The sequence below is a fragment of the Oncorhynchus nerka genome, linkage group LG15, assembly GCF_034236695.1.
Source record: "Oncorhynchus nerka isolate Pitt River linkage group LG15, Oner_Uvic_2.0, whole genome shotgun sequence".
In the NCBI taxonomy this organism is placed as follows: Eukaryota; Metazoa; Chordata; class Actinopteri; order Salmoniformes; family Salmonidae; genus Oncorhynchus; species Oncorhynchus nerka.
Window position 1 is genome coordinate 22,189,955 of NC_088410.1, and position 11,434 is coordinate 22,201,388.

General features: G+C 39.7%; 1 pseudogene; it reads left to right on the forward strand.

Moving 5' to 3' along the window:
- The first annotated feature begins 6,527 nt into the window (after positions 1–6,527).
- Positions 6,528–10,955, forward strand: LOC135560133 (zinc finger protein 664-like; annotated as a pseudogene).
- The last annotated feature ends 479 nt before the right edge of the window (positions 10,956–11,434 follow it).

An 11,434-nucleotide genomic window follows, 5' to 3' on the forward strand; every position in this document is an offset into this window, starting at 1 on the left:
CAGAGTATTTGTGCCTTGAAGAGGTCAACAGTGGATCTGTCCTGCTCTTACACATATCCCAGAGGTCATACAATCACAGAGACATCATGGTTCTATAGATGGTCTGGTGTGAAACCTCAGAATGATGGTTGTATGGAGTACTATGGGGACAGAGTGAGTAACTGCACCCTGATAATCACAGACCTGAGAGAGAGACTCAGCTGATTACTGGTTCACATTCAAGAATCAGATCATTCAAGGTCATGTCTTTCAAAGTGTGACAAGTGACAGATAGTCAGGCAGTCCTGGAGTCAGGCTGTCTGTCACAGGTACACTATTTTGTCATGCTTTATCAGTTACATTAAAGCCTTTGGAAATCTGTTTTAATTTGACATTATACAGTACATTAGGAATGATAGTCTGTATGTAATATGAATGTCTTGTGTCATTTGATTACAATGGTTGTTGGATAAATTGAAAAGGTTATAATGTTTATTTCTAATCCCAGGCCTGAAGGCAAATGTTCCAACTATAGTGACAGAGGGACAGACTGACACTGACCTGTAGCACCACCTGTACTCTGACTGACAACCCCAACTACATCTGGTACAAGAACGGACGTCTCACCAACCCAAATACCAAAATAACTACCTAGACCCAGTCAGCAGTGAGGATACAGACAGATACTCCTGTGCTGTAAACGCCTCCCCTCTGCTGAAGAGACTCTCACATGTAAGTACAATACATGTATATAATCTCACTGTAATTTAGTTCTAGTATTATACTTTGGATACATTGTGTGTTCACTAGTACTAGTACACCCGGTACAAGAAGAACATAACCCCACCAATAGCATCAGGGCAGAGTTACAGCATCACTAACATCATCTCTGAGGACAGAGGAGAATACTACTGTGAGGCTGTGAATAACATTTGAGCCCAGAAATCTACAACTCAATTAATCATTGCCGGTAAGATGTGTTTTTATATTTTATTTCAATCTACACTATACGATAACATTCATATCATTCTTTATTTTTGAGGGGAACAAGCTTATGTAAGGAATGCATCTGTAGGAATCATAGTGGTTGTTCCCAAATCAAATCACATTTTATTTGTCACATACACATGGTTAGCAGATGTTAATGCGAGTGTAGCGAAATGCTTGTGCTTCTAGTTCCGACAGTGCAGTAATATCTAACAACTACCTAATACACACAAATCTGAAGGGGTGAATGAGAATATGTACATGTAAATATATGGATGAGCGATGACAAAGGTGCAATAGATGGTTTAAAATACAGTATATACATGCAAGATATGCAATCATTATTAATTAAAGTGGCATTATTTAGAGTGGCATTGCGTAAAGTGATTAGTGATCCATTTATTAAAGTGGCCAGTGATTGGGTCTCTGTTGTAACTTCAATGGGTTACAGACGAGACAGCCTTCCTGTGACATCGGGTGCTGTAGGTGTCCTCGAGGGCATGTAGTTTGCCCCCGGTGATGTGTTGTGCAGACCTCAACACCCTCTGGAGAGCCTTGCGGTTGATGGCAGTGCAGTTGCCGTACCAAGCGGTGATACAGCCTGACAGAATTCTCTCCATTTGTGCATCTGTAAAAGTTTGTGAGGGTTTTGGGTGGGTGACAAGCCAAATTCCTTCAGCCTCCTGAGGTTGAAGAGGCACTGTTGTGCCTTCTTCACCACACCATCTGTGTGAGTGGACCATTTCAGTTTGTACGCAGAGGAACATAAAACGTTCCACCTTCTCCACTGCTGTCCCGTTGATGTGGATAGGGGGGGGGGTTCTCCCTCTGCTGTTTCCTGAAGTCCACGATCATCTCCTTTATTTTGTTGACGTTGAGTTGTTTTCCTGACACCACACTCCAAGTGCCCTCACCTCCTCCCTGTAGGCTGTCTCGTCGTTGTTGGTAACCAAGCCCACTATTATTCTGTGATCTGCAAACTTGATGATTGAGTTGGAGGCGTGCATGGCCACACAGTCGTGGGTGAACAGGAAGTACAGGAGGGGGCTGAGGCCCCAGTGTTGGGGGTCAGCAAAGTGGAGATGTTTCCTACCTTCACCACCTGTGGGCGTCCTGTCAGAAAGTCCAGGACCCAATGACATAACCAAGAGGTAGAATATATAGTGAAAACAATAGTGGACGTAAAAACGTAACCTTGAGGAACTGTTACGGATGTCGAAAGAACTGGACCAAGATGCAGCGTGGTGAGCGTACATATTCCTTTTTATTGGAAAAGATGCCGAACAAAACAATAAACACTATCAAACTAAATGTGACACTAAACGCTATGTGCCATCAAACAAAGATAACTTCCCACAAAGAAAGGAGGGAAAAGGGCTACCTAAGGATGGTTCCCAATCAGAGACAACGATAGACAGCTGTCCCTGATTAAGAACCCTACCCAGCCAAAACATAGAAATACAAAATCAAAGAAAAACAAAACATAGAATTCCCACCCCAAATCACACCCTGACCAAACCAAATAGAGACATTAAAAGTCTCTCTACGGTCAGGGCGTGACAGGAACACTGATTTCTCATAGGACAAATCATCTACAAAGAACCGATAAGATAATATTTAAACCAGGCAATATCCAGGCAATTATCTCCAATATTTGGACCGCATCTGGCCCATATGATGCTTCACACTGAGTCACATGTGCCACCAAACAGCCAGATCTGGCCCACAGTCATTTGATTTGTTAATTGAAAGAGAGAATAGTTATATTATACAATTTCGAAACATGACAGGACATCAGTGTCACCAAGTCTGAATTATTGATTACAATTTACACGTTTCATATATGGTGAAAAAAAAGAACGAAAAAATATAAATGTAAATACATCTAGATTTTAGGAACTGTTAAGATATGTGCTAAGATATGTAGGCCTATGTGACAACAGTAGTATTCTTCATCATGTATACGTCTTAAAGAGGAAGGAAATGGCAGTCCTGACCACTTGTGTGTCAACTGAACCCTCACTGCCAGTAAGTTGTCTTACAAAACCTCTCCCCTTCACTCTGTAAATACACTTGATGATATCTTATAATATAGTGTGTTAATAGTATGTTTTTAGTGATGAAACATATTCTTCTGGGTAATGATAATGATAGGGACCCAGGTATCAAAGCTATAGTTAGGGTTGTGAGAATAGAACAGGTTTGAAACGATACAGGAATAAGGAGGTGTCTACTGTGTTATAGACAGGTCTGTTCAATAAGTGACTGTTGTTCACCTCTTAATTGATGTATAGGGTGTATAGGGTGTAGTAATTCACCTATAGAGTGAGTTGTTGTTTATGTTTCTTAGACTGCAGGGTGAGTGTTTAAAAATATCTAAGATGACCCAATGCAACAATGGATACCATGACAGATATAACTTTAGTCAGTGTTTATTCACAGTACAGCAGAACTACTGTAACTAATCCAATTGTTTTAGTTGTTTTCGTTCAGAACTGTTTCAACGTGACTTACACCCATCAGAGTATCTGTGCTTTGAAGGGCTCAACAGTGGAACTGCCCTGCACATATAGACACCCAAATAGTCACAACGTTTTAAAAGCAAACTGGTATATCCAAGAGAAACGTGATGAAGTGCTAAAAGTCCTGAACTTGGACCCAGAGCACGCAGACCGTGCTGAGTACCTTAAGACCCCCCCAAAAATACCTTGCGATTCAAGAGAAGGACTGCACCCTGAAAATCACAGACCTAAGAGAGAACGATTCAGCTGAGTACAAGTTCAGATTTAAAACACAGTATGCAGAAAGGGAGTACAGCTTCCCTGTAACAACTCTGACTTCACAGGTAATATATCATATCTACTACTAATACAGGTAATATATCATATCTACTACTATAACTGAAAACTGAAAAAAACTAGAAAATATTCATATTCATGAAATCACACGTGAAATATAGCGAAACACAGTTTAGCCTTTTGTTAATCACCCTGTCGTCTCAGATTTTGAAATTATGCTTTACAGCGAAAGCAATACAAGCGTTTGTGTAAGTTTATCGATAGCCTAGCATAGCATTATGTACACTTAGCATCAGGAAGCTTGGTCGCGAAAATCAGAAAAGCAATCAAATTAATAATTTACCTTTGATGAGCTTCGGATGTTTTCACTCACGAGACTCCCAGTTAGACAGCAAATGTTCCTTTTGTTCCATAAAGATATTTTTTATATCCAAATACCTCCGTTAGTTTGATGCGTTATGCCTAGGAATCCACCGGAAATAGCGGTCACGACAATTTAGACAAAAATTCCAAATTATATCCATAATATCGACAGAAACATGGCAAATGTTTTTTATAATCAATCCTCAAGGTGTTTTTCAAATATCTATTCGATAATATATCAACCGGGACAGTTGGCTATTCCCTAGGACCGGGAGGAAAAATGGCTACCTCTCTGTTTTGAGCAAAAATCACACTGAGAGCCAACAACAGACCACTTTAGCGATGTAGACGTTTACACTCATTCTTCAAAATAAAGGCCTGAAACTATGTCTAAAGGCTGTAGACACCTTAGGGAAGCCACAGAAAATCTGGTAGATATCCCTTTCAATGGGCAATAGGGATGCATAGAAAGACAGGGGTTTCAAAATAAGAGTCACTTCCTGATTGGATTTTTCTCAGGATTTCGACTGCAATAGCAGTTCTGTTATACTCACAGACAATAATTTTACAGTTTTGGAAACTTTAGAGTGTTTTCTATCCTAAGCTGTCAATTATATGCATATTCTAGCATCTGGTCCTGAGAAATAGGCAGTTTACTTTGGGGACGTTATTTTTCAAAAAATTAAAATAGTGCACCCTAGCTTCAAGAGGTTTTAATAGACCAATCTATTACACCATCCATCCACCAGACTAGAATAGACCTACACATAGTCTGTGTCTGAAATGGCATCCTATTACCTATATACTGTCAGGTGACATTTCAGATGCAGCCATCCTCTCTAATAGTTAGAAGTCAAACAAATGATGTCAGGAACTCCAAATGTCAAGTCACTCTTGGGGATTGTCTTTGCAATGACGTCTCAAAAATCATCAACGCCATGGTGATGCTCCATGACAATTTATTTGGATGGTTGAAGTGTTGAAGAGGAGTTGGAGTAACAACACTACACCCTTTGGGAAAACCTTAAAGAGTTGTTTCTGCTGTCCCCATAGGAGAACCCTTTGAAGAACCCTTTTTGGTTGCAGGTAGAACCTCTTTCGTTCCATGTAGAACTCTTTAGGGTTCCATGTAGAACCCTTTCAACAGACCAGATGTTTTTTAACTTTCTGTGGAGAAACCGTACCCGTCACATTAGGAAACTGTTGCATTGAACACATGAGTATGGTGGGCTGAATTTTCTGGACAATCCTACTTTAAGTAATACTTTTAAGATCAATTTGATAAAACACTTCCTAAGAAGACCTACTTCTATGTGAAACCTTATTCCTCATCATGCCTTTTCTACTTTTGGTGGCCTTAACTTCATGTTGGTTTGCTATTGACAAAGTTCCAGTGAAACTCTGCTTTTCATCAGCAGGTTTTCTAGTCATGATCCTTCATTTAGAAGCACCATTTCTCTCCACACATATTATATTTGTAATAATCAGCACATATTGTATAACAATTCATCTTTTGTTTTTAAAATATTGGTTCAGAAATAATATCCTATTGGTGAGACAACTTGTAAATGCAGTCTTTTACTTCATTATGACTCATTGTTATCACTTTACAAGATTCCTTTAACGCCTAAAGAGTTTACAATTATTTTTGTCTCCATTCCCTCAAGTGTTGCTTTATTTTTTATTTACTTATTTAACTAGGCAAGTCAGATAAGAACACATTTTTATTTTCAATGACAGCGGGTTAAAAATGGCTTTGTTCGGGGGAAAAACAACAGACTTCTACCTTGTCAGCTCGGGGACTCAATCTCACAACCTTCCGGTTACTAGTCCAATGCTTTAACCACTAGGCTACCTGCCGCCCCATTATTCAGGAGCATGTTAAGACCCTCAGAACCTACCTTCAATTACCCCTGTTGACTCAATAGTAGTAAAGATTGGTTTTTGTTTTAGTCCATTCAACAACAGAGCGATACTTGCCTTGTATCAACAGGATTTTATATCTATCTATACACCTTATGTAATTCCTTATTGGAATCGTTTTATTGATAATATCTGTTGTCTCATACATACGTACTTTCTAACACAATTAAGGAAGGTTATTATAAAATGATTCATTAATATTACCCTGCCAACCACTAAATGAAGATTTAAAAATAGATACATTCAAATTGTACCTTTTGCAACAGTTTTGCATCTTCTTTTGAATGGTATTAATGTAAAGAATTTTTGGCAAGACATCAGTAGATTTATAATGGAAAATCTGCATTTAGATTTGACACTATTATGGAGAGACGTATTACATTCATTCTTTACCGACGATATAAATCATTTGGATGGACATTTTTATTATTCATTCACTCGCCGTACAGTAGGTGGCAGCAATACGGCAATAGGTGTAGTCTGCCATAAAACCTTAAAGAAGAACAAGACAACAGGAAATTGTTTACGAGCACAGCTCGGGTCGAACATTTCATATCATACAAAGGAACAGTGGCTTCCACAATGGATCGGGTAAGTCTGATTTTAACATTATATGCCCGCTGTGTTGTATAAAATGTCTAGGCCTAGTTTTCATCATCTTTGAACCTCTACATTGCTGTGTTCTGTTTGGAGCGGCAGGTAGCCTAGTGGTTAGAGCGTTGGGTCAGTAACCGAATCCCCGAGCTGTCAAAGTAAACATATGTCGTTCTGTTCCTGAACAAGGCTGTTGACCCATTGTTGATGGTCCGTCATTGGAAATAATAATTTGTTCTTAACTGACTTGCCTAGTTAATATCTTTTTTTAAATAGCCTACAATTATATCATTTGTATTTATGGATACTCTTCCTGGGGTCCAGCAAAATTAAGACAGTTCATACAATCATGTTTAGGAATCTGTGACTATGACCTAATTCTCTTCTTCCGCCCAGTGTGCACATGTTCACATTCCTTCACCGATTTCTTACACATTAGCCATTATTTGACCAGATATTCAAGTGGCCCTTCTAACAAAGAAAAGAAATGGCTGCAGTTCCAAACACGTTGTTTTTCCCTCGTGGTATCTCCGTCGAAACCGGATGCAGTTTGATTGCCATCTTAATAAGGGAGGTCTAATTCCCTAAAGTTGGCCCTCAATTTTGCTTGAAGGAGCGATTGAACAACTTTGGTCGCTTGCGGGGATGATATGACCCACAATTCAATGGAAACTGTAGTCACATGTCAAACTCTGGTGGCCGCGACGTGTCAAATTTAATCAACAACCTGCACTTTCAGCATCTCAGGAATATGAATCGAGCTGTCTAAAAAAATCTATTGATTTTTAGCTTTGGGAAATTGGCTCAGTTTCGTAGTGATTGTAATTCAGAAATGTATTGGAAAACCTGTTAGCTTACTCGGTTCATTAATAGCTTTAGGTTGGTTGTTTTTAAGTTAAACTTCAAGATTTCCACCAAGGACGTTGCCTCTCCCATAATCACTCTCTCTCGCTTGGGCAATGGACATTTTAAGGTACACTCGGATGTAAAACGTCATTCAAGGGCTGAGGGTTTAGAGCCGAGGGCTTTTGAATTTGAATTGTAGCTGGAAGGCAATCAGGAAGATTCAAGATCAGGTGGGACCATTATAGTCAATGAGAGGGCAGATATGCGTGTTTCCACTAGTTACACAGCCACAGAGTCAAACGCCTATAACGTATTTTTATTAATTTAGGGTTATGCATAAAGTTAGTGTTTGCGAGGTTAGGGTTAAAATTACATTTATAAAGACCAGTTGTATAAATGGACGTGGGTTGTGGTAACTAGTGATGACCAGGCACTACTTCCATACAAAGTGTTTTTTTTTTCTTTCTCAAAGTTGCCTGGATGTGACGTGTCCTACTTTTACCAATACACTCCTAACAACCTACTCGTTTCAAAAATGTATATATGATCAAATAAGCCAGATTTTGGGCACAATTATCCCTTTTGTTACTCCTCTTCTGCGCTGTTCGATAGGAAATGACTGGTATAAGAAATACGGTGGAAACTAGCCCATGCCTCCACCAATCCAACGCTCTTATATTTGTGGGTTGCAGTGAACGATTGAACATTTCTTGTAAAAGGAGATTTACGAGGGATGCACCCAAATCAGAGGTTTAGACTGAATTAATACAATATTTGGTTTAATGATCAACTGTAATACGTCTTGTCGAACAGGAAGAGCTTAGCCTGTCCCCCTCCACCCTCCAGGAGTCCCCAGGTCAACCGCCTCTCCGTACTTTACTGCTGGTTCTGGTCGACTGCAGGAAAACACCGGGGCAGACTGGAACTGAGAGAGGAGAAGAAATGGAAGATGGAGATTTGATTTCATTAAGTATGTGGATTAGATTAGTCTGCTTCTGTTACAATGAATTGGTTCATTATATACTGATGAAAATATCTGGTCGTTCCACCTAATTTTGAGAAGTGTAACTTGCTCCCCCAAATGTTTGATTTCACCTAATTGTAACGTTCTTTCATGAAGAGCACATGTTCAACTTCATAGAAACATGTTTTCTCCAGAGGTTATATGAAAATACATACTGTACTAAGTGCCAATGTGCTAAATAAAGTAACAGGGGACAACTGAAAACAACAAAACCACTAGTTTACATTGGTAAAATAGTCCTTTTAAATCAGCCACAAATGTGCTTATGACAGGGTAATGGAAGCTAGTTTTGTTCCACAGGTGGTGAAAATTGAATGCAAGCATCACAAAAAAATATATTCTACCATATCAATTTATGGGTAAAATGGTTCACTTGCTCAGTTTTCTACAGAAAACACCAGAGAATTGATAAAAAGACTAGAACCAGCTTACCTGCCTTTGCTCTATAATTGGACTATTTGATGTTCGATGTTTCTTTTGCCCAAAAATGTAAGGAACCGTTTCACCATATTACAACATGGGTTGACCTTAAAATGGGGGACAGACGTAAATTAATCACTAATTAAATAAAATAAATTATGTTCAGAAATGACTGTCAAAGTAACCAAATAACTAGGGCTTTACATGCACACTCATAATTTCCTATTAAACTGATTATGGCATTAGTCATGTAAACATCTTACTCTGCTGATCTTAATTGGTGTAAGGTCATAACAGAAGTAAGGATACACCTTTAAAAACACCTGGTTTTCTGAGAATTCTTTAGACTGATTAGGACATGTAAACACTTTAATCAGAGTTATAGAGGTGTATTTAATCTGTGTATGTGCTAACACAAGCAGCGCCAGCTAACTTCTTTTGACCGAGTGCAGTGAACGTTTATTTTGTCAATTTTTTTAGATGTGTCCATGTAAACAGGATTATTAGGGAAATTGTTCATTCAAAGCATGTCAACATCTAAATCAAACTCTTCTACTAATTGACTTCACAATTAACCTATTATTCTGCACTTGTAACTTTACTCAACGATGGTAAAACTTGGAGAAATGATTGTATTAGTTCTGTTAAAATCGTTCTAGAAGTGACACAGGGTTGATGTGACACAGGGTTGATGGAGGGACTTTTCAAATTCAGAATTGTCACTTTATCAAGTCTTTATTCATATTATTTAATAACAGATTTAAAATATAATACTGATGCACAATTTCTACTGGAAAATATGAAAGTGACCCAAAAGGCCTTAATTTCATGGTAGGACCCATCTGTTTATGGACCCATATTTGCAAAACCTAACTATTCAATGCCTTTGTTTCACAGGGGACATCCCTAATCGTTGCTCTCTAAGTGGGAGGGGCTTATCGTCTGGGGAGCCTCAACAACATCATGATGCTGACAAGAAAGAGAAGAGTCTCTCCAGATCAGAACACCTCAAACACCAGCATAGAGGTACAGGGAAGAAACCTCACCACTGCTCTGTCTGTGGGAAGAGTTTTGATAAACAAGACTTGACTATTAATGAGCAAATTCACACTGGAGAGAAACCGTTCCACTGCTCTCAGTGCGGGAAGAGTTTCACTGCATCTAAAACTTTAAAATCTCATCAGAGAATTCATGCAGGGGAGAGGCCTTACCCCTACTTTGATTGTTTGAAGCATTTCTCACAATCAGGATTCCAGACTACACAAAAACACACAGGACCTCCTTATAGCTGTGATCAGTGTGGGAAGAGATTCAATCAATTAGTACACCTGACTATACACCAGCGCATACACACAGGAGAGAAGCCTTATAGCTGTGATCAGTGTGGGAAGAGCTTCAATCAATCAGGAGACCTGACTAAACACCAACGCATACACACAGGAGAGAAGCCTTATAGCTGTGATCAGTGTGGGAAGAGCTTCAATCAATCAGGATCACCTGACTAAACACCAACGCATACACACAGGAGAGAAGCCTTATAGCTGTGATCAGTGTGGGAAGAGCTTCAATCATTCAGATCACCTGACTATACACCAACGCATACACACAGGAGAGAAGCCTTATAGCTGTGATCAGTGTGGAAGAGCTTCAATCATTCAGGATCACCTGACTAAACACCAACGCATACACACAGGAGAGAAGCCTTATAGCTGTGATCAGTGTGGGAAGAGCTTCAATCAATCAGGATCACCTGACTAAACACCAACGCATACACACAGGAGAGAAGCCTTATAGCTGTGATCAGTGTGGGAAGAGCTTCAATCAATCAGGATCACCTGACTAAACACCAACGCATACACACAGGGGAGAAGCCTTATAGCTGTGATCAGTGTGGGAAGAGCTTCAATCATTCAGGATCCCTGATTAAACACCAACGCATACACACAGGAGAGAAGCCTTATAGCTGTGATCAGTGTGGGAAGAGCTTCAATCAATCAGAGACCTGACTAAACACCAACGCATACACACAGGAGAGAAGCCTTATAGCTGTGATCAGTGTGGGAAGAGCTTCAATCAATCAGATCACCTGACTAAACACCAACGCATACACACAGGAGAGAAGCCTTATAGCTGTGATCAGTGTGGGAAGAGCTTCCATCAATCAGGAGACCTGACTAAACACCAACGCATACACACAGGAGAGAAGCCTTATAGCTGTGATCAGTGTGGGAAGAGCTTCAATCAATCAGGACACCTGACTACACCTGCATACACACAGGAGAGAAGCCTTAGCTGTGATCAGTGTGAGAAGAGTTTCAGGACATCAGATCACCTGACTACATACACTTTGGAGAGAAGCCTTATAGCTGTGATCAGTGTGGAAAGCGCTTCAATCAATCAGGATCCCTGATTATACACCAGCGCATACACAGAGGAGAGAACCCTTATAGCTGTGATCAGTGTGAGAAGACTTTCAGGACGTCAGATCACCTGACTATAC